Source organism: Athene noctua, chromosome 12 (genome assembly GCF_965140245.1).
Source record: "Athene noctua chromosome 12, bAthNoc1.hap1.1, whole genome shotgun sequence".
Classification (NCBI taxonomy): domain Eukaryota; kingdom Metazoa; phylum Chordata; class Aves; order Strigiformes; family Strigidae; genus Athene; species Athene noctua.
The window spans coordinates 23,901,598-23,925,825 of NC_134048.1; positions in this window are offsets into that span (position 1 = coordinate 23,901,598).

A 24,228-nucleotide genomic window follows, 5' to 3' on the forward strand; every position below is an offset into this window, starting at 1 on the left:
ATTCTTCCTTCTAAATGGGCAGAATAGCAGCTAATTCTCAGCGGAGTCTGCCTCTGATACTGCCCACTCATCGTCTTCACAGATCCCACAACAAGGCTATTGGTTTTTCCTCATGTTTTTTCCCATTGGGATGCTTATTTTTGCTGTGTACCAAAATTCCAGTTCCCTGTTGGCTGTATCCTTCCTACCTACACTCCTGTCCCGAGATGCTTTCTCATTCAGAAATGGCCCCATTTCAGGAGTAGGTGCACTGTTCCGTGCTCTTCACGTCTGTTGGAGAGAGAACTGATACAGAAGAGCAGGAGGCTCGCCGTGGCCAGCCCCCCTCGGACAGGCGGCGACAACGCGGCCAGGGCTCCGGCCTGTCTCTGAGCCTCTCTATCATCTGTAGACAGAATGAAGAAGGGAAGCCAAAAGGAGAAAGAAGGAAGCGACCAAACTTGACAAAATGGATAGCCTTTGTCCCACTCCTTTCTCCTGGGACACTCAGAGACAACCTACAGTCCCTCGGCACTTCCCCGCCAGGAGCCGCAGCCCGTCCCCGCCAGCGCTCACACGGGGAACACCCCGTTTGCTCTCCAAGTCCAAACGGCCTCCTCCTACCAGCTCTCCCCCAGCTGCCCTGAAGCCACCATTTATTTCAAGATCATTAACTTCTTGCCATGGTGGCAGCACCATACAATCCTGGATGCTCGGCGCAAATGTTTCTTTATTAATGAAATCAAACATCAGAGACACATGCTGTCAGAATAAATTGACACAGTAAGTTCTTCTTTAGCCTGAGCCTGGTAAATCACGTGCACCACTCAGAACAAGATTTGTAAGGGTTTATTAAAAAGCTCGGCTACTTTTCAGTTCTCAGGCTCTGATCCAACAAGGTTGGAACTACTATCCCATTAAAATTAATTGGAAGTGCTGAACCATTTCCTGATGAATTCACTTCATACTTAAATATACATAAAAACAAACAGACTGGAATGACTTCTAGCCACATTTTTTTCCCCTTTTTTTAGGGGGAAAATAACTTTTTTTTTTTACTTCCCATGAAAATAAATTAAAGCAGAGAAACATAATACATTTGTTCTAGAGTTTTTAAAATGGACTTTAACAAATGGACTGTGAAACTTTCACAGTATGCTGCAGAATCAGCATCTAGAGGTGGAATTTGGTTTTCCAGAGCTGACCACCTGTGAAGATTAGCCCAGCAGTGGCAAGGCAGTTATATTTGTTTCGGAGCCAGTTGTTTGTCACCAGACCACAGAAGAAGAGAAAACAGGCACTAATATTTAGGCAATAAATTCCCCTTTTTAGTTCATTACAAAGCAACTCTGCCTGATCCAACACACCCAGCTGAAGATCCATCTTACATAAACGCTACGTTGCAGATGATTCGGGTTCCCGCCTGGACTCGGGAGATTTCGTGTATTTTAAATATTTTAGAAAGCAGCATTACAAGCCCTGTATAAACACGGTGCTCACGCAGGCAGTTCAACCAGAGACAGCAAGCGGTGCGAGCGCAGGGCCTGCGGACATCCGCACTGGCCCTTCCGATACAGAAAGAAAAACGAGCGCCGAGACGTTCAGCCCTTTGCTCAGACACTCCCTGAGGGCTCCCGCACGCACCCACTGACGTGTTCGGATCGCTTCCCTTTGCAAAGTGCTGCTTCATTAAGGGCACAATTCCCCAGAAAGGCTCACTAGAGCGGGGAAGGTTCCGGGATGAAGCTGTGGCTATCGTTGCCACTCCCTCGCAGGAGCTCCCACGCGGCTCTGCGTCCCTCGCCAGCGCCGGGAAGAGCTCAGGAACTGACCTCTGGGCACTGTCGCTGCTCCGTTGCGAAAAGGCTCAACCATTAACGAAACACAAAACCTGAGGCAGACTGGAGGGGAACACTGCGGAGAGCAGCAAGTCCTGGCGAGGGAGAGGAGGGCAGGCACCCAGGGAGGCAGAGCACGTGTCTGGGGCACTATTAAACAAGTGTAACGAAGTGGGGAAATGGGCCTTTTGCTGCTTCAGGGCTTGTCTGCAACGGGAAGGCTTCTGGGTTTGTCCATGATGGCAAATCCCTTCCCCACATCCCATATGATTATCAAAAGTCTCCAAACCCCAAACCACAGCTCGCAGGAGACAGCACACGGCCTCCGTCTAAACATGGTCTAAGGCACGAACGGGATTTGCCCCCTCTTTGAGACAGAGCTCCCTACAATGACCCAGTTCATCGCGACTTTCCTTCCCCAGGTCTCACCAGACACGGGCAAAAGGGATTCAATGCCCCTCGTCCTCTTAAAGACTTTCCCAGAGGCTGAGCCCCCCTGCGGACACGCTCTGGCAGCGGGTACAAACCCCGCTGAGGTTCCACCTACAGCCGCTGAGGGAAGGCACCGACCAGTCCCCACCCTCCTCTGCCCCGCTGGAGGCGACACAACCCGCCAAGACAGCGACCCCGGCCCCGGAGCGAGGTCAGGCCACTCGGCACCCCCTCGCCTCTGCTCTCCCCCAGCCTGGAGACCCCCTCGCACGCTCTTCTGACACGCCTAACATAATCATCTGTCAGTTCATTACAGTCTCCTTGAAAATTTATTTGCCTAAGTTTCAGTGAAATCCATGGGAAGTTCTGCAAAGAATGATTTTTTCCCTTCTTCCAGCACACAAGCACAGCACACACACCCCCCCTCTGGGATGGATCTATTCTGGATCTGGTCCAGACTAACAACCCCAGCTAACTGCAAGGCTGCACTTGACCCCAGCTCTCCTTCCTGACAGCTTCACAGGCACACTGCTACAGTCGGAAACCACTGTCACCCCGCGGCCACTGCCCAGGAGCTGAGGGCACTTGGGGGCCGACAGACCCTCGGCCGCACAGGCTGCGGCACCTTGGATCCCCCCTCAGCAGAGGAGCCGCAAAGGCCCCCACCACAACAGAGTTAAAGGCCCCCACCACAACAGAGTTAAAGGCCCCCACCACAACAGAGTTCGCCCCTCATCTCCGGAAGAAAAAAGTCTCTGTCAAGCAGCTTGATTAACTGCCACGGCGCTGAGGATAGGCACAGCGTGGCCAAGGGTAGAAGAGAGACTGCTAAAATTGTGACAAGAGAGCCAGCAGTGACGGGTTTCAGCTGAAGGGCCATACCCACCCAGAGCAGATGGTACGGAGGTGTACGAAGGAGACCACGCTACTCCCCGGGGACGGCTGTCGTCTAAAGCCTTTTGCTTACGCACACACGGAAAAGGAAACAAACAGCTCCGGAGAGGATGGGGCAGCCAGTGCCACCCCCGGAAGGCACCGGTGTCCTCCCAGCCCTCCGAAGAGCCCCAGCTCTGGCCCTCGAGGGGAAACGGCGGCAGGGTCAGAGCCCAGCAGCGGGGTGGGAAATGCTGTGGGACGGGAGCTGCTCCCCAGCCTGGCACAGGGACTGTCCCAGGTGGAGGAATCCGGGCCCTGGCGGCTGCACGCTGCTGACGCTTCCTATACCTGAACTCTTAAAGCACAGCCTGGAAAGAGAAAGGCACTGTTTAAAAATGGCTTAACGGCTAGAGAATGGATTTGACAGGACAAAGATCCTTAAAGTTACACAAATGCCATTTTCTCTTGTGTAAAATCCAACAGGAAAATATTGTATCGTTATAAAACCTCCTAAGGAACAGAACACGATGCACCCCAGGTAGAACTGTGAAATTCACTTTCCTCCTCAGACAGCTGGCAGGTTTATACACAGAAGGTGACATTCACACTCTGCAAAGGACCAGCAAAATAGAGGGTAAGTTGCATGAAGCAATGTTAATGATCTCTGCAGACCCCCAATTTCCACCCAAACTAAAGAAACCACAAGCAAAACGCAGTCATAGGTTGGCACAATGGCTCCACACGGTTACCTGCTAACTGTGGCGACCAAGAGCTATTCCTGCAGGGAGCAAACGCGTTCATGACACTGAAAGTCTGGATGCTGGCATGGCATGATTCATTCTTCCTCCATTGCACCTGCAGTACTTGGACTTTTACCAAAAGTTGTGCTTTTGTAGGACTTTGGATGGGGGTTAATTTCACTTTTACTCATTGAAAGTCACGTTCCCCTCCTCCTCTTCTCAAAAACAAAAGATTAATTAAAGCAGCATTGATTTTCTATTCCCTACATTAGCTCCTATTTGATCTGAGAGCTTAATAAACTATTTCTGGCATACAATGAAATACTGTGAGTTAAATTCAGATGAGAGTTTGCAAGCAGCGTCTTTAATTATAATCAAAATGCTTATATAGGAAAATACTACAGTCAGCGTATAATTTCAGTATTAGTGAAGAGCCTGTGGAACCAAGAGAGGCCTCCGTGATCCCAACCCACTTGCCCATCAGCGTTTCTGCACTGGTGTGGAAATGCTGCTGCACGGAGCCCGTAACAAAGGGGTGCTCTGCACTGAACCAGCTGCCTCCGAAGGCGAGGCGTCTCCTTCCATCTGAGATTCCTGCTGCTCCCCTTGGGGGCCAACAGCAGCTCTGAGTGCTCCCTCACTGCAGGCAACCCCCACCGGCCCTGTCACCACCGAAAGCCCTTACGGCTAATCAGTGCAGTTAATTATTACGTATTTGTTCCAAAAATAAAAAAGAATTCAAGGTTTATGCTTCATTACAATGTTCAGATTCCAGGCTGTAACCTGAAAGCAACTAATACAGAAAGAAATCCCTACAAGGAAAGATTCAGAAACACAGTACATAACTAAATGTGTGCTGTAGCTAAAGAAACATTAAAAAATAGAAAATTGCAATTCAAGATATATTTATAATTCCATTTTCAGTGGGAAAAAATAATAATTCTTTAATCTATATTTGAGCCCTAAATGTTTTTTGAAAGTGAGCACAGAAGAAACAAGAATACAGTGAAGCTGAAGCTTGATTTTCAACTTGAAAGTACTTCAGGGAACAATTTTCCTGCTATCTACTGCAGCTTTGGTTGTGTCATTTTGTTATTAGTTCAGGAACTACTTTTTCTTTTTTTTTTTAATGCATGTGGTTGTTCAGCAAATTACAATATTTTAAGTTGTCATCCGAAGGTACCGGTATGCCCATTTCTGATATGCTGAGTCTAAAATTCCTTTCATACACCCCAGAGGCCCGATCTGGAGCTACTGTACACGGCAAGAGAACGGCCCTCAGCACACGGTACCGATTTCCAGGACTTGCCGTTACGAGGCCCGGGGAACCCCTGGCAATAGGGGCTGTTCCTGCAGCAAGTCAGAGGGGGGCTGTTCCGCAGGCAGCGTCGGGGGGCCGGGGGCCTGGCCCCGCAGCCAAGGTCAAGGCCTGCAGGGGGGCAGCGCTCCTGCGCTGGGTCTGCAGGTGAGGACGCGTCTCCACGCGAGCAGTCCCACCTCCCTTTAGGAATGTCCCGTTTCCCTTATTTATGGCTCCCGTCACTTCTCCACATCAAGCCTTTCCTGCTTGCCACGCTGCACTATCTTCTCATCGTCATGAAAGTTTTTGAAGCCTCGCAGAGGATATGTAAGATGAATATTATGATCTCACCTTTTCATACTCGCTGAATATTTAAAGGTTTTTAGCTCCCTTAAAATAAATCTTCTCCAATTGGAAGGACAGAGGGCCACTGTTTCCATAACAACCACTCCTCAGAAAATTTTCTTTTGGTAAATACAGCAGAATTAACTGCACAGTTTTAATGTTTAATCATATTCTCTTAGACACGTATGAAAAAAGGTAAACTGTAGTTCACCTTGCCTCTCTACCGTCTGTCTCATTGACCAAAATATCACTTCTTTCAAATAACTAAAAGATAGTAAAAGAAAAACACCCATGAACTCGTTCATTATGCTGTTAAGAAGCTGATAGGCGCCACTGGAAAAGAAATAAGATTGAAAATTGCTGAAGCATCTTCCGTCACTGCAATTTCCACAAGGTTAGAAAAAGTCACATTAGATAAAATCTTGGGAGTGCTAAGGCAATGGTCTGGGTAATAAACCCAAAAAGGCATTCTCCATTTTGTGTTAGGTGCAAAGAAACTCCAACTGAGTGCCCCTGGCAGAAGAACTAAACTCAAGGTATGACTGCCCCGATCAGAGGCGAGAGGAGGGGAGAGCAGGCAGGGCGAGGGGCTGGCACCCCGCACAACCCCTCCAGCGGGCGTGAAAACATTCCCAGCCCTCAGGACAGACAGACAGACTCGCTGGCTGGAAAGCGACTGAAGGGGCGAGGGCGTCTCACTGCTGCTCGCAGGGACCGGCGGGACCCCGCGCAGCGCAGCAGACCCGCGGCGCTCGGACAGACGTCGCCGAACCCGAGAGCCGCCGCCACAGCGCTGCTGCCCCGCGCCCCACGTTTGGTACGGCAGCAAAAACCTTTTGCTAATATTCTATTTAAATCAGTCCGGTTCATTTCTAGGATGTTCCTTTGTACATCCACTCCCATGCGTGCTCCACTGAACAGCCCACTGCCAGAACTGCCCCCACCTGTAAGAAAATATCTGCCGCAGATTACCGGCAGAACCCGAGGGCCAAGGCCTGCCCGAGCGCTCAGAGGGGCTGGAAGCCAGCACAGATCTCAGCCTCTCCATCCTGAAGGGAAGAGCCCCAGCCTGTGAATCAGATCAAAACTGCTCAGATCACAAATTAAGTTTCCACGTACAAATGAAATATGAAATTGGAATTCACCGGTTAAAAGTTTTCACAGAAAACTCAGTGAAGAGTTTCCACCAACTACAGTTAAAAAAAAAAAAAAAATTTGATCTTAAGCTGCTTTTTGCCATAAACTATCTAACATATTAAACCTTACATAGTTCTGCCCATTTTTAATAAAAGCAGTTCAGCAGAAACTGTAATACATGAAGCAGGTAAAATATATTTACCATATGTAAATACTTTTGTATGGGCTTTTAATAAAATTCACTGCAACGCTATTCTGACTATTTTTCTACTGCTAAAAAGCCCTTGGCTTTAGCCTCAGAAAAGATAAAAAAGCATCTCTCTTCTTGCCAAGTAAAGAGAGTACTGCATAATGACCTGAGAAGAAAGAATATTACGATTCATCTATTTTTTAACCTCTCAGAATAATAAATTTGAAGATCTGACTTGCAACCTCAACTAAAAAGCATCTTTGAAGCTCTTGATAAAGAAAAGATTTCATAAAGGCCATTTCTTCCTCAAGATAGCTCAGTACCACTTACAAACCCTAAGACAAAATTCAGGTTGTGCCAGAACATGACTGAGCATTATCCCGGGCCACTCGAGTGGAGCCTGGGCATTTCAGTCTGCACACAGACACCCCTAGTGCTGCATTATCGCACACAAGAGGGAGCAGAGACAAAAATCAAGAGGCAGGTACGCACTGAAAGAAATGCAATAAAGCCATTAGGCTCTCTGAAGTTAAAAGCTATAGAAATATTGTTATGGCAAGCACTGATAAACCATAAAACAAGATCAAAGGATGTGCCCATCATGTTGAGAGCATCCAAAAGGAAGAATAAAAACCACTGTAAGAGCAGGTTGGAGCACATCACTGACGTCTCAACAACTTGATCCGGGACCTGGCCTTACCCAGCCATCGCTTTATCAGACACACTTCACAGAGCCAACGGCAGTTATTTTCCTCTAAGTTTTCATTGAGAGAAATCTTGCCAGAAGGTCCTTCCTTGATATCAACAGGTCCCTGTGCTGCTCAGAGGCAGCTCCGCCACGGGCAGGCACCAAAGTGCAGAGCTGGGATTTTGGCAGCCGGGAAACAGGCCCTGAGAAGAGCAGACCCTGGGCACCTTCCAGCTGTACCCCCTTGGAGGCACCTCGGCAGCTAATTAAGCTATCAACTTTTCAGCATTTGAATGAGCTCATGCATCTCTGTACAGCATCACCATATGTTGTTTAGACACACCATTACTGTTACTTCATTTGGGACCAAAAAGCTGAAATTAAAAGATACCCCTCTGGAAACACTGAAAGCCATTTGGTTCCCTTGAAAATGTGGACAGGTTGGCTTAAGGCCATCAAGCTTCAGAACCCTCCAGTCCCCTGAAAAGCAACTCTCCTGTTGGCCCCCTCCTGCTGCCCGTGCAGCTCGGACCACTGCAGTGACATCGACCCCACTCCTGTGGCAGCAGGAACCTGCAGGACATCACATGGCTCCCAGAACACCTGCTGGCTGAGGTTCTCCTTCCCCCACCCTGGCTCCATCACAGATGCTCCCAAATCGCTGTCCATCAAAGTCTTACTCCTGCCTTGACCTTTCCATAACACTGTGGGATCACCTCACCCCTGCATCCCAAACTGGTGGATCCTTTATCCTCCACACACCTACGTTTACCAAAGATCACTTCAAAGTCTTACTTGTTTAGTTTAAACATGATGGTCCCTCATTGCCCCTTCCCAATTCAGACCCCAACAGCGTTGCAGAACCTCCCAAACCCTCAGAGACTGTCCATGTTCAACTGATGGAGGAGAGCTACGATTTACCAAACCCCCCCTTTCTCGTGATGCACGCTGACAGCACAATCAGCCACGGGTGGTGCAAAGAGGCAGCAAACACACCTGCCGTCAGCTGCCTGAGGCCCCCCCGCCGTGCTCCGCCTCACGGGAGCAGAGAAAATCTAGTCTGGAATTAGGTGAGAACAAAAAAGTTATTCCTTCCTCCCCAGTAGCAACTTTTAGCTGTGGCTTCTCCTTCCAAGCAGTAAGTGCACTTTCCATATCAAAGGAAGAGGCCAGTCTGGCTGTATTTGACACACGAAGGGCTTTTTTCTTTTAACCGAGGGTTCAGAGGCTGGTGTAATCAAGGGAATACCAACACAATAGGCTCCCTTGGTGAAAGCTGCCTGTGTGTAGCAATCCCTCATGGTGTGTGCAAAGTAATAAGCAGTGGAAAGAGTTGTTCAAGCTAAGAGAAATGTAAATTGCTGAATTTGGACTTACTGTGCACTAAAGCAAACCTCAGCACAGCAGATGAGCAGGCAAGAAAGAGCCATATCAGAAGTTACAAGACACGCAAGAGTAAGCTGTGCTGTTTCACGCTCCTGAAGGCTGACACCTTTGCCAGCCAGCAGTAGCTTTTTATTTTACGTTTAGATATCAGTGCGAGTAACGTTCTTCATAGAATCATATCACAGAAAGGGTTGGAAGAGACCTAGTTCTGACCCGCCAGCCCCAGGCAGGGACACCTTCCACTGGAGCAGGTTGCTCAAAGCCCCGTCCAACCTGGCCTTGAACCCTTCTGTCACTTGAGCACCTTAGAACACCTCCGAGTAATTATAAGCAATTAAAGTCTCGTGCAATGAAAGCCTCCCTCTTCAGTTCTAGAGGATTCCAGCACTCCCTCTGCACAAACACGGCCCAAGCAGCCATTCAAGGCCTCGGATGCCAGCACCAGGGTGAAAGAGAAACCCGCTCCAGTGACGGACCCGCAGCTCCGTGCAGCAGCAAAGTCCTGCTGCAGCCTGGAACCTCTGCAGCACGCAGGAACCTAAGCAGCGAGACGGTTCCTGTTCTCCTTCCCACGCCCTGGCCACAAGCAGTCCCGCAGGGACACAACCCCCGGCACCACACGAGCCAGCGCCCCCAGACCCGGGTTAAGAGAGGTGACAACCAGAGGGTGAAGGTGATGCAGGGTGAGAGCAGCGGGAGCGTCCCAAGAGCAGCTCCTTCTCCAGATTCATTTTGCCAAGATGCATTAGGCAAAACACATTAATACACACCAAAAAACCCAAGTAATTTCCCAAGCAATCCCATTTACATGGCTCACTATCTGAAGAAAACGTGAAGGAAGAGGGCTATGCAGAGGGCAGGGGAACATGTCCTACCTGGTCCCATGTCTCCGCAGAACATCAAACTGTTCTTTCAAATTTCCTCCACAAAAGAAATGTGTTCAGAAGGCCCTTTAAACAAGAACTTCCAAAAACCTGGGCTCCACAGCCACTCTCCCAAACAACTGCAGTGTGACACAAAAAACAGCCACAACTTTATCTGCATGTGATGTTACAGATGAAGTATGAAATTCATGTCAGTTAGGAGTTGTTTGTTTTGGAAGCAAAAGCAAGAGAAATAACAGCAGAAACGATCGTGGGGCTTCTAGCTACCCCAAAATGACCTGTATAATTCAGCCAACGCCAAGTGTGCCACTAAAAAGGTTGGGCAGGGGTACCAAGGTCAAAAGAAAAGGAAGTGGAGGCTGGTTTGGGAAGAAGAAAAACATTTAAGGAATAACTATCAGAACCATTAAGGAGTTACAAGAAAAAACATTTTTTAAATGCCTCAGTGTAATAACTCCCTGGCACAACTCAAGTGGCACCGAGGCTTCTCACAAGGCAACATTTGGGGAAAAGAAGGAAAGGGTTAGCATGAAGGATGGGAGCCTGAATTCTGCAAAACAGACAGAACGATCTCTTGGGAAGTGCTGCCATCCCTTGAGGAACTGAATTCCTCCCACTTTTTGTAACACAAATGCAAATTAAAAACAACTAAATGCGTGTAAAGAGTCTGATTTATCAAGGGTCTAAGAAGCGGGGAATAGCAGTGAATGAGGGACGCTGTAAATCAGCTGTCACAAACTTGGCTCAAACCATCTATGAGAAATTCAATTCCAGTTTGCTAATGCCATTATTAAGTAGTTTGGCAACATGATGTTACAGGAATCGAAAACGCGTTGTGTAATTGATGATTTTACACCAACAAGACATCAAAGCAGCGGGGACGGGGGATGTTTCGCAGCGGGGCTCGCCCCTCCGCTTTGCAAAGGCGCGGGGATGCTCGCCAGCAACGGGCACTGCAGGGCACCTTCTGAAAACTGCCTGATCAAAAGGAAGCAGCCCGACGCTTATACAAACGCAGCCACAGGAAAGCAACAGCACATCCACCAACCCGATGGCTTCATTAAACCGAGAGGTCCCGTATCTGTTCCCTACTGACACAGCTCTGCGCAAGGCAGCCTGAAATTTTACTGGGGTTGCACAAGGTCCATTACAGGCTGCTCTCCGTGTCTACTGAATTACACACCTACCTAAAAGGAGGGGGCTCAGGATTTTCCAACTTATTTTGAGAGAGGATCCAGCTGTAGCGCTCTGCATCTCCATTTTGTGCTTTCCGTCACACACGAATTGTTTCCCAGGAATGGCATCACTTCCAGCAACATCCATGGGCAAAGTCACATCAAGATAACAAGCAAATGCCTTCCGAGTGCTCCTGTGACTGGGACATGTTTTGTTTGAGCCACGCAGGCTTCGTTATTCCAGTACAACCAGCTGGGTGGATGATGTCAATTCGGTACCAAACATTCTGTCAGCAAGGCAAGAAGGATGGTTGGGTCTCTGAGAAACACATCTCAGCTCTGGCAACAGTACAAGCTGTCCTGTACCATGGGTGGGGACTGGGATGTTTTTCCTTCAACGTTTCTGCTGCTTGTGTAGCGTGATGAGGACAGACCACACGTTCAGTTATTCCTTGAGGATGGACCCCTGACTTGGACATCTCTCAGCCAGGGCCACCAAGCCAGGTACCAGCCCCGCCACAGCCAGGGATGAAGCAGAACTGGCTTTCACTGCAGCAAGGACAATTTTGTCACTGACCACGGCACGCTTTGAGCTGCCCGTGCAGGACTTCCCCCGGCACACGCAGCCAGCCCCTGCCCGCACCATGGTGGCCCCAGGGGCTTTCTGCCTGGCCACAGGCTGATGGAATCTGTGCCCAGGAAAGGCCAATTCCCTGGGAAGTGTCACAGGGGACTGACGTGAGCAGCTCTACTCGTCAGCTGGTGCCATTTGCCCGCAGCTTTCTGAAACAGTAAATTTCCAATTTGAAAGATTAAGAAGAACTGGGCTGTGAGGAGATCTGCCTAAAGGGCTTTTTTCTGTGACTCACTCATTCCATCTCCTGACATTATCACTGAAGGCTGGGAGATGTCAAATCTGAAGAAGTCAAGACAATACTGAAAATGGCTCAAAACTGAGGATAGTGAAAATACGAGTATGGGCAGGAATTCTGCAGTTTCAGCATGTTAGTATTTAACTAAAATTCTTCACAGATAATTTTAGAAATCAAAATGTTATCCTGGCACTACGGTTCCACGTTTTCATTCTCTCCCAAAGACACAGAGAGCAGGAGGAAACGCACGTCATGGAGGAAGGTTCTGAGCACAAACCACCCACTGGTGCTTCAGCCAGGCCGTGGAAGGCCAGCCTTGCCAAACCGTGTCAGCCGTTCACGCACAGTGTGGAATTCCACCGTCAGCTGTGTGCTCCACACCCAAACGGCTGCCACATACTAAGAGTTTGGGAACCTGATTAAATGTCCACACACAGAAAACTAACACGGTTGGTCACATTGTAAAGTCACACTGTTTTCTGTTAAACAAGTACGTGATTTCAAAATCCTTACTTGAACTGTTTTCAAGCCTTAGTACACACTAAGTTCAAGAAACTTCTGTCATAAAATTAATTACAAATGATTTGACTTAATTTCTGTATGCTGCAGTCCTCAATAGAGATGCACATCTTCGGTTTAGAAAATCATTAAATGTTACTGTGCCTGATTACAAGCTAACAAACACTGTGACCAGTTGCCTGTCAGTAACTTCCAGTTATGTATAACGTGAACAGGAATATGTTTAAATTCAACTCAAAATTATCATTACACCTTTATGGCATAGAAATAATGCAGATGCTATCATGCTGCACGGAGCAGTTAAGGTCATACTAATGGCAACAGCTTCTTTCGCAGGAGTCTGGAATGCCTGACACGAAGCAGAATGATCCAGGGAGAGGAGAAACTGTGCCTTATGGATGAGGGAAACTGCATGCTCCATCTATCTTTTTTTTTCTTTATTTGTTCTCCTTTATGGAAGGATTTTGCAGACTGCTGTTCGCTTGACTGACAAGCATATATGCACAGTTAACCTTCTTATTAGTTAAACATCTCCTTGGAGAAGTCTCAAATCCTCCCGTAATGACTGGTAGGTATACTCTCTAATGCAGCTGATGGGTTTTGCCTTAAGAAAGGCTCAGGGCTAAAATGAGCTCAAGTAGTATATTACTTAGAAATCCTCCTTTGCTTTACAAGCACAGGCTTAAAAAAGGTTTTAGTGAGCTCAGACTTAACCCTCCCACTGCCAACATTCACTGTGATGTCCTCACCAGCACACAGGTGCATACTGCACATGAAAAATACCAAGATAGAGTATTTACGTAGGTGTCTAAATTTGTAGTCTGAGCTAATTTGGCTTCCTAAGTCACAAATGTACCATTAAGTGAAAGCTGTTTGATAACATATGTTTCAAAAACATTCAGGATACAGTTTCCAGATCTCCTTTTTCAAAGAAATGAAGAAAACACACAAGGCACTGAGGTTTGAAGACTTCACGCAGCTTGAACTGCACTGGGAAATAGGGCCGCTCCGAGATCTGCAAGATGACTCTCATGAAAACTTCAAAATACAGTTTATTTAGAAAATAGCCTCTAGCATACATCTTTTGTATCTGGTTTTCATTGCTTTCCATTATAATTATTACTTTGACTAAAAACAGAGGACCAGACTTGAGCCTTGGGATTCAGCATCAAGAAACAGGTGTACTATATATTATTTAACACATGTTCAATTATCTGTGAGAAAGAAGGGAAGGCAAAATATAATGACTAAAGACATAAAAAGTTGGTCATCGTTTAGATCTAAACCGGAAGGTTGTTAGGCGAGATGTGAAGGTAGGTTTTCATTTTGTTTTCTGGGAAATCCATTCATACTATTTCAGACAAAAAAGGATGAAATTTTTATATGTGAAGAAGTGAGATTTCCCTAGTTAGTGGCTGTGGAAAGCAAAGTGATACCATCAGCAAAGGTACAGTTTCAGGTAAGGAACCAGCACAAGGTGAAGGTTTCAGAAAAAAAAAGTATCAGTGATTTACCAACTGTAGATAAGGTCAAGACTTTATAGCACTTGCCCTCAGTATAAACAGGGAGCTGTTTTCTTAGGCTGACACATGCAGTGATTCCCTCACTTGATCTTAAGCTGTACACACTCAAATTTGAGTTCTCTTTAATCCAAGGTTTGTTTACCTGCATCCCGTATGAAAGAAAAAAAGCTGCTCATATCTGGAAGGGAACAGGAAGATGACAGACAGTTCAGGTGACTTCCAACTTTGCCACATAGCACTGGGAGCAGGAGCCAGGCTAAGCAGTGACAGGTCTGCGTACCCTGGCAGCAAAGGGCTGCTCCTAGTCTGGCTACCTAAGAAATGCTGGGGTTGTGCATGTTGCAGAATATACAAAAGAGGGGGAAAAGTGAAGGTTATGCAATTAGGGTCTAGCATACAGGAAACTATTTTAGCTTTGCTATCTCTTATGTAGCTCAGTTCAAGGTCCAAGATACAGCGAGGTGAAACTCCCAAATACAGCACCTAACGTAATGAAAAGAACCCACTCCCCATCCTTTTAAGAGGCTGTAAGAATTGGGTTTCTTCACAATTAACTGCACTGGGCTGCGCTCGTATTTAAAACCCAGTTGGGAGGAAAAACGTTGAGTAGAATTAAAGTGTCTTTGACCTTCACCTTCTCAGAAGGATGGAGCTGGCGCAGCTGTCTATTCCCTGCTCCATCCTAATCTCCATGGCACTGCACTGCTCATTTGGGAAACATGAAAAATATGGTTGAGTCAATTCCTCTGAGTTATTCTGGAGGAGTCGGGCTCCTGGTAAGATGGAAGGTGATTGAAATTCTATGGCTCCACTTTTTAAGTTATTGAAAACAGAAAACTGTCAGCTGCATAGTACTGAAAACAGTACAGTATCTTGGCAGGATAGACTAGAGCCCATTATTTTGCTGCTGCTCTTTATCGTGTGTTTTTAACCCTTCGTGTTCACGCAGGAGAGGCTTCCACAGTCAGAGCTCAGAGGATGCAGAGGCACGAAGCCATCCCTGCAGAGCCATGCCACCCCTCCAGCTGCACCCACCTCACCACCTTTCACTTCAACTTGATGTTTTTCAAAAATCAAACCTAACTACAGAAGGGAAACTCTGCAAGTTTGAGGCATTCAGGCCCCACTGATGTTACCACACCTGCCAAGCTGCCTGGGCCACCCCTCACAGAAACAGTCTGACATGATTTCAGATTATTTCACATCCTACAGAGCTCCCGTCCAGGAGGAAAAGCCAGCAAGGGGAAGGGCTCAGTGCCCCACATTTGGAAAAAGGTTTCTTAACACACAAATCCTGGAGTGCAGTCACAAGACAGAGGTCCAGGCCGAGATAAGGACTGGGACAAGCCCACCATGTGGGTAGTCTCCGGGTGACATTTTTACACCCGAATGTGACCTCACCCAAGGACGGGGGTCCCTGGTTTCACACTCCCACTCCAGCCCACCACCAGTGCACAGGACAATGCATTTGGTCCCTTAGCTGCAGAGCTGTTCAAGCCTAACCCGGCAGGGACCAAACCTTTTGGCCACAGAACACCCCAGAGGAAGCCTCTCCCGGCTCCAGCAGAGCCGAGCACAGACCCGCGTGTGCACACACGTGTACCCAGCCCCGGGGCGAGCACCGGCGCCCAGGACCCTCCCTGCGCTGACAGACTGAGCAGCCGCCCCCTCCTCCGCGGCATTCCCTCTCTTTCAGCAATCAAAGGAACTCCCCGATCCTTCCAGAGCTCTGAGTCATCTGGGGTTGGCTCATCTGTTATACACGAGGGCTATAAAATCCCGAGGGTGCGGTCATCCATCTCCACTCACTGCTCCTCTGGCTGCCCTTCAAGCTCCATCCCCTGCCCACTCCAAGCCATACCCAGCACTTCAGAACCAGTTAAAGGATTTTGTTTTCCTCTGAACTTTCCCTGTTCTTACAGGCAGGATTGCAAACCTCAGCATGTAGTTTTGCCTGTAGTTGAAAAATGCCTCTTTGTTCGTTAACTTGACTTCACTTTTGGGAAGACCCCATGCAGGAGGCAGGAGGACAGGACCACTAAGTCAGGAATGAGAAATGTGGGGAGTGGTGTTGGAGCTCTGGTGTCCAAAGCCTCCAGTGCCACAACTCTCACACACTGCAGGAATTAGCTGAGAAACAGGGACAGATTTGATCCATCCCAAAGTCCCGCCAAGTGTCAGGTACGACTCTCAGAAGATGAATCGGTGCTGATAAATTCAGCACCACCCCAGTTTCACAATTAAATGTGACCAAGGCAAATAACCCACAATACAGATTTCATTCACTTCCCTGTGAAGGAAACCGATTGTCCTGCCTGTGACACCAGTGAGCAGGTAAAGCAACTGAAGATGCACTTACATGAGAAAGCACACTGACCACAAGAGGCAAACCAACGAATTACATCTTGGAATTAAGACAAGCTTTTTGACATAGTTTTCACAAGCAAAAAAACCCAGCTCTGAAGTAATCCTCCCAAAACACTCAAGGCAGACAACTACTGCAACCCATTTCAGCAGCCAGGGTTTTGAGATCCTCACATTACACTGTGCACACATCCTGTCTCTAGCTCTCCTATTCCCCATGCAGGCACTCGCTGTTTGTTCAAGTAAAACCTCAAGCTGACCTTGAAAACTGCAGGCAAGAGTGAAATGTTATGTAACTAGTGACAGCTAAAATTAAACAAATATTACAGAAGTAGAAGTAAGACATGCATCACAGAAAGAAAGGAAAGGTCTTCCCCTAAACACAAATCTGAAGGGGCAGCGCTCCCCAGGTAAGGTCTGCTGTTGACTGTACATATTTGCAATTACAAATATTAATGACATTAGCAATGATGAAATTAAAAAAAACCCTATTTACTCAATTATTGGGCTACCCAAGCCTCATTCAGACAAACACAAGTTAGTGTTAAAACACCAGGAACCAAACCTGGGCAGACAGGATAATTAAAATTGCTAGATTGTGCATTTGTTTGTGATTTTGCAAGGGCCGAGCGACGCCATGATTTATCATCCATAACCATACAAAGACAACAGCGTGAAGATAAGGTATTAGCAGGGCTTTTTGGGGGAGGTGGAGGTGTTGCATTTTCTAAGTCAGCAGTTTTCCCAGAGCCTGTAAGATCCTGTTTACTACCACTCTGCTTCGGAGCACTCGCCTCGCTGCTCTGACTCATACATAATTATGAAGCCTTGGGAATACCAACTTTTGTTGCAGCCAGCTGGTTTTATTTATGAGCGATTCAGGCACCAGTAACTGTGTGCACACTGAAACGAGCTTCTCACTAACGAGGAGGCACCGGGGTCCCTGGGAAGGAGAGGGGCAAGGCGCTACCCCACCGGGGCGCCAGGCGCGTATCCCGCCCTCGCCACCAGAAACCAGGCGGCACTTTGCATCCCCGGGGCACCTTCCGACGACGTCTTTTAGTGCTTCTGTTTGCAGACACACACGCACCCCGACGGGGAGGGGGAAGCTCTCTCCAGGGGAGGCAAGCTGCACTGTTGGGCTGGCAAACAGCATCGCTCCCCTCACGTCCCGTGCGGTGAATCACGGTGTGGATGAATAAGAGGGGGAGAGGAGGGGAAAGAGAAGGCGAAAAAGCAGCTACTGACGAGGAGCAGCAGCTCTTATACAAAGCATTGTGCTGCTTTCTGACGTTGCTTCATCTCCTCACCTGTCTTATGGCAGAGTTTGTTAATAAATAAAATGCCTTTTTATCATTTGGAGACACTTGGGTGCAGTCTAGGTTTGGGTTTTGTTTGTTTGTGGGTTTTTCAACACTTGAAGTTGCTGCTCTGTGAGGACACGCAGGCTGGGTTGCACAGCCTCACCCACTCACGTCCTAACACCTTCAGATCCAGCTCACAATCCTGCACACACCAAGTCCTGGATATGAAAATCCCATGGGGGCTTGAGTGACCTACACATCGTGTCCTGGGACTCATCTCCTGAGAAAGGCCTTACAAGGTAGGACAAAAAGCCACCCAGAGTAACCAGCTCTGTTCCCAGGCATGGAGCAGTCCACGGGCTGAGACCTCGAGCCCATGACCTGGCGTGGTGGCATCCAAGAGGGAGCAGAGACCACGGGCCGGGCAGCCGGGGCACAGGGCAGCCCTCAAGCCAACACTGCTCCAGCATCGGTGCCACCTCCGTGGGCTCGGCGATGGAGAGATCCCTCCTGCTTCAGCTCGTCTCAAACTCAGCTATGATAGCAACCACCTGAAGAATTAGTTGTATGAATCAAAGATGCACACAATCTTTAATCAGCAATTCGCCTTTAAGCTTGTAACTCTCCTGAGCCAACACCTGCAAACCAGCCTGTTCACCCAGAAGCGAAATGCACAGACACACACGTAAAAGCAAGGTGCCAAAACCCGAACATTGCAGCCAAAGCCGCCTGCTTCTCTGTTACAAGGTCTCAAATTTGTCTGGGCTTTACTTTCCCTCTAATAACCAACGTTTGATATTCACAGAGCTTTTTGCTAGGTCTCCAACGTGTGATTATATATGACAAAGTGCACTGCGATTCTTGTTTAACTTGGTTAATTCACCATTTCAGACCTTACAGGGGAGGCTGCACGGAGACAGACAGCGAATGGCCAGCGATAAGGAACTAATTACAACAAAAAGAAAAACGGTACCCTAGGGAAGCTCTACCGACCATTAGGGAAACAGCCATGCAGCTGAATGGGCTTCCTCTTTTCTAAACCTGGCAGAGAGATGCATACATCACACTAACACGTTTTCCACCTTCGCATGCCCGTCTCCGTTGAAATATGGATGGTCGCAAGGAAGGGCTTCCATTTTAATGGCTGTATCAAGCTTCCCTTCTTTCAGAAGGCTGTATACAAAGAGAGATCACTGTACACCAAAGCACAAAATGAAGAGCCTGCTGCTGTAACAGAAAGGCCAGACTCATCTGTTTGCTCCCCCGCTGCCAAGCATGCAGAAGCATGTAAAGGCACTGCAGTACTCTGCAATGTCTTGGCAGCACACAAAGTGTGAGAAGTTTTACAACTCTTTCCACTACCCAAATGGAAATACCCCCCCAAGCATGGCCGGTGCAGATGCCTGGGGTTTTGTGGGGGTTTCTGACAAGATGATACCATCACCGCAGTCCCCGGGTGAGCTCACCCCTGCCCAACATTACTGGCTTCATGTCAACATCCTTCCTAGAATCCTCCAAAAACATCAGGCTATAGGGAGCTGCGGGACCTCAGCACTGATCACATCTTCATTTCCAGAAGACTGGACCAGGGTCTCTAGCACTGTTCATTAATGAATTTAGGAGCTTTCAGTCTTCTGAGCACACCATTTGATTCCCTTCAAAATCTTAAGTCTTCAGTGTTTTCCAGTTACAAATCCGTTAGTGTCCAAGGGAAGAAACTTTCCAGCTTGTCCACACAGGCCTGGCAGTCCAGTGCCACCACGTGCTCAGCACCTTCGGCACTGAACAGAGGGTGCAGCCACGGGCTGGGCCCTGCGGGCCGCACCCCGAGCTGGGCCACCTGCGCCTCACCGTGCGCGTCGCACGCTTGTGGCTCGCCTGCCCACACTGCCACCTCCCCAGAGAGTGAAAGCTGTAAGGAACCGCCTGAGAGGGAACAGCAGCCTTATTCCAGGGTCTGCAGACCCCGAGGTCCACACTGCAGGTTCTTCCTCCAGAAGTCACAACGTCGCCCATCGCTCCAGAGCGCAGCGTCCCCCTGGGGAAGTCACAGTATCCGCAGCGAAACCCGGTGCAGCACCCGCACAGGCGGACTGGCCCCTCCTCAGCACGCGGTGCCTCCCGAAGGAACACGGTCCCCGTGACGTCCAGTTATTTGCACCCAGGAGAAGGGATATGAGGAACCCCCCACCTGTACCAGGTTCTGAAGAGGTGCAGGAGCGCACATCTAGAAGAGTAAATAACAAAAGGAACCAAGATTGGGTTCCAAGGAAGGAACAAGCCTGATTTCTACTGGGAAAATGTTAATGTGGAGGCTGCTTAATTGAAAAGAAGAGATGCCCTCCAGATTTTCTCCATCTAAACGACTGGCATTTTGCCTCCAAAGCACATATTCTGCAAAGCTGATGTCATATTCTTAGAGGCATATCGATTTGTGGGGTGTGGATGGCATTCAGAGACGAGGCTTTGCCATAAGCAGCACACCAAAGACACCGACAGAGCAAAGCCCATGTGAAAACTCTTCGGAGAGCACAGCTTGCACCATGGGTTGCAAGGGGAACGATGATCCGCCGAGGGCTGTGGCAGTGGGTACACCCCACACACAAAGGCTGCTTGTACACCGTATGGGAAGATGCAAGCTCTGGTTTCTTGATTTTAGTGAAAATCCACAGAGGTATGGCAGGTTTTCACATTATATTTCAACAGATATTTTTACTGCTCTGTACCAGGTCCCGGCATTTGAGAAATGGGAGCAAGACCGAAGCAGAGCACAGGAAGGTGGGAGCAGAGCTGGTCCTGCACACCAGCCCTGTGCCCCGGAGGTGCTGCTGCCTCTCCTGCCTCGTCACCAGCACATCACTTGCTCACAAAGACCGAGCTAAGCTAAACCTGCTATCGGGTGCCGTTGCTCTTAAAAGACACACAAAGCCTGGAATCACGGTGGCGAGAGACCATGCTGTGGGCTCTGAGACAGGATAAAAATCTCACCCTGTAAAGAGTTTTGTTTCTAAATTACATTATAAGGAAGCCCCATCAAAAAAAAAAAAAAAAAACACAGAATGCATGAGGCCAAAAGCAGCATCTCAAGCACCTGCAGCTCTCCAGCGATTATGACAATCTGCAAAGAGAGATACCTCCTCTCACCGTGCAGGTCCCAGGCACAGCTCCTTCCCCCCGCACTCCCCAGACCCTGCCCCACACCCCAGCACAGATGCCGTGGTGTTAGAGGCACCCCCAGGCCGCTGCGAGTGTGTGCACTGCCCAGCACCCTGCCCAGCACGAACACACAGGGCACTGGAGCTCCAGAAGCACTAACTGCTCACGGGGGTTAAGCTGGCCAGCAAGAAAACACCCGGCTTGCTTGAGCAGTCCTCCCTCCCCACTCAGAGTAACTACAGACCGCAGCACACCCAGAGATTATGAACTCGATGAAGCCCACGAGTGCCCCAGTCTGTGAAAAAGAAAGTCAGAATCATGCCACTATCATCTGCATACTAGAGGATAAAACCACCAGCCTGTGCCCCACTCCTGAAGTGACCAGAGAGGAAAATAAATAAACCACACCATGACCACCATGTTCCTGCATGTGTTCCTGTGTGTACACAAGTAGTTTAACAAAAAATCCCCGTGAATTCATACTGTTAACAGCTGGGCTTGGTGCTTTAGGTTTTTTTGGCTGCTGTTTCTGAATAAAGTTCTAGGGGGAATCTGAAGCGATACAGACAGGGATGACAAGCACGAGCACAGCGGCAGCAGAGCTCCAGCAAGAGCTTAATGAAGCCCAGGATCCCCTGACTTACAGGGAACTGCAGAAGGACAGACACGATGCAGCTCCATCAGCTCACGAGTGTCAGAGGAAGCAAACAGGGAATTCATTGATTGCTGTTTCTCATAATACAGGAATAAGGAGGCATGAAATGAAGTGACAAGTAGGAAGTTAAACCAACAGATGGTGATCCTTTGAACACTGCGCATAGATAAACTGCACAGAAGTGATAAAATAAATTTATGGAAACAGCGGCCATCAAAGGGTAACCAACATGACAACTCAGAAGTTCCAGCTCAGGAGCTCTGAAGCCACCCACTTCCCACAGGGGACGGCGATACCGAAGCGTCCCACCGCCTTCGCCTGGCCCCCCCGTCCCCGAGACGCCCCGACGGCGGCTCCAGCGCCATCGCCCCGCGGTGGGAGAACCACCCGCGCTCCCAGAGGGCCCCCGCCGCGCAGAGCCCCGCCGCCGCAGGCCCCCCGGGCAGCAGGGAGACCCCCCTCAGCACCACGGAGACCCCCCTCAGCACCACGGCTCCTGCACGCGTGCCCCAACTACCGCCATCACAACAGAAAACCAAGACTTTAAAAATCGGTGTTTGCTGCCCCCGCGGCAGGGGGCGTGGGTGGGGTTCACCCGTTTCTGGGGGGGCAGGAGACGGGAGCGAACCCGCCAAGGGACACGAGAGCCCTCGGACACAGCGACAGGCCAGAGCGCAGCAGCAGAGAGCCAGGAAAGAGGGAAAACCTGCTTTCACTCGTATAGCTGTATTCGAACGAGCGCTTCGTGGTCACTTAACGGGCAGAAGAGAAGTCACCGAGTGGTTTTGCTTCATCTCCATGGGAAACCACCGTTGCCCCTCCACTCGGGGGGCCGATGCTGCCGGGACCCAGAGCAGCCCCGGCCCCCCACGCCCGCAGTGGCTGAGGGGAGCAGTGACAGAGCTCAGAGCGCGCCTGCCTTCCACAGGAAAAATGTGACTGCATTAGAACTGCTTTTAAACAACCAATTGACAATATTTCACTAAACACTGTCAAAAGTGTCAAAACAAGGCGTTTCAGTATTAGTTTTCAATTTCCACATTTGTTGTTATTTTGAATACAACACAGATTCAGCACAGAAAACAGTTTGATTGATCTTGGATTTTCCAAAATTTCACTTAAATTCTTCATTTAAATTTAAATGACAAAATACCATGTTTCTGACCCTTTTTGGAAGTGTACACAAGCTAGAGGTAACCAGAAATAGGACTTTTAATAACACCTTCCCCCTTCCCTGCTCGGTACCATCTGTCCTTGCCTCAACCTGCCCCACACGGCAAATCCGTGCCTTGCGCAGAGCCCAGGCTGCCTTTAGGCTGCCCACAGACCACTTCATAACCACCTAGACCTGAAGGCAGGGATTAGTCCCATTTTAAAAACAAACCCGGATCTGTAAGGTTAGGTTTTGAACAGCCATAAAATCAAGAATAAAAAAAAAAATCCCAAACCTATACTGCCACCAGCTATGCCCATGCTGCTCCCTGAGCTATGCAGGTAAACTGCTTTGGTCACAGAGAGCACATGCAGATTTAAATCAGGCTTATTCTGTAATGAAGATTAATGGTTTCTTTAGTTATAGCTCAGCATTTAAAAAAAAAAAAAAAAAATCAAAGCCTTACTTTGAAAATGACCTCAAGAATTGCACTCTTCCAGCCTGCCCTAAATTAAAGGGTCTTTTTCAAGAGACTGCTTGCACAAATTAAAAGATCATTTGAAATATAAACCTTTCTTCCACATAACAAAAGCAAGGCAAAAAGAAATCATATTCCGTTCTTTCCTGGTAATTGCACAAGGGCTCAATATTAACCTGGTCAATGAAATTCAATCAGCTGATCATCACAGGTAGCACTGAGCAGACCAGGTCATTCTTTCTTGGGGACATTTTCCTGCAAGTGAAACAAAGGAGCATTTATCCCACGTACATTCCTCGCTCAGGCGCTTCGAGCTCTCTTGAAATTGCATGCTTAATGGGATTCTGAACCATCACTGCTACTACTGGAAACAACCCCAGCTCACAGCCTTGCTTTTACAAAGCCTGTTCTTACAGGGTAAGCTGTGATCACTGGTCATTAACAAGGGATTTTATGGAAAGAAAATGGAAAACTGAAGATAGAAGAATTGCTATCTAATTCATCACCCTCTGGCCCCTCAGTTACAGTGATATTAAAAGTGGAATAATCAATCACAGAATCATAGAATCATTTAAGTTGGCAAAGACCTTTAAGCTTATCAAGTCCAACCATTAACCCAGCACTGCCAAGGCCACCACTAACCCGCGTCCCCAAGCACCACACCTGCACGGCTTCTGAACACCCCCAGGGCTGGTGACTGCACCACGACCCTGGGCAGCCTGTTCCAGGGCTTGACAGCCCTTCTGGGGAAGAGACTTTTCCTAACAGCCAACCTAAACCTCCCCTGGCACAACCTGAGGCTGTTTCCTCTTCCCATATCACTTGTTACCTGGGAGAAGAGACCGACCCCCCCTCTCTGCCCCCTCCTGGCAGGGAGTTGCAGAGGGCCAGGAGGTCTCCCCTCAGCCTCCTCTGCTCCAGACTGAACCCCCCCAGTTCCCCCAGCCGCTCCCCAGCAGACCTGTGCTCCAGACCCTGCCCCAGCTCCGTTGCCCTTCTCTGGCCACGCTCGAGTCACTCAATGGCCTTTTTGGGGTGAGGGGCCCAAAACTGAACCCACTCACCGAGGGGCGGCCTCCCCAGTGCCGAGCCCAGGGCTCAGATCCCGTCCCTGTCCCTGCTGGCCACGCCAGTGCTGACACAAGCCAGGATGCCGTTGGCCTCCTTGGCCCCCTGGGCACACTGCAGCTCACATTCAGCTGCTGCTGACCCCCCCCAGGTCCTTTTCTTCCTT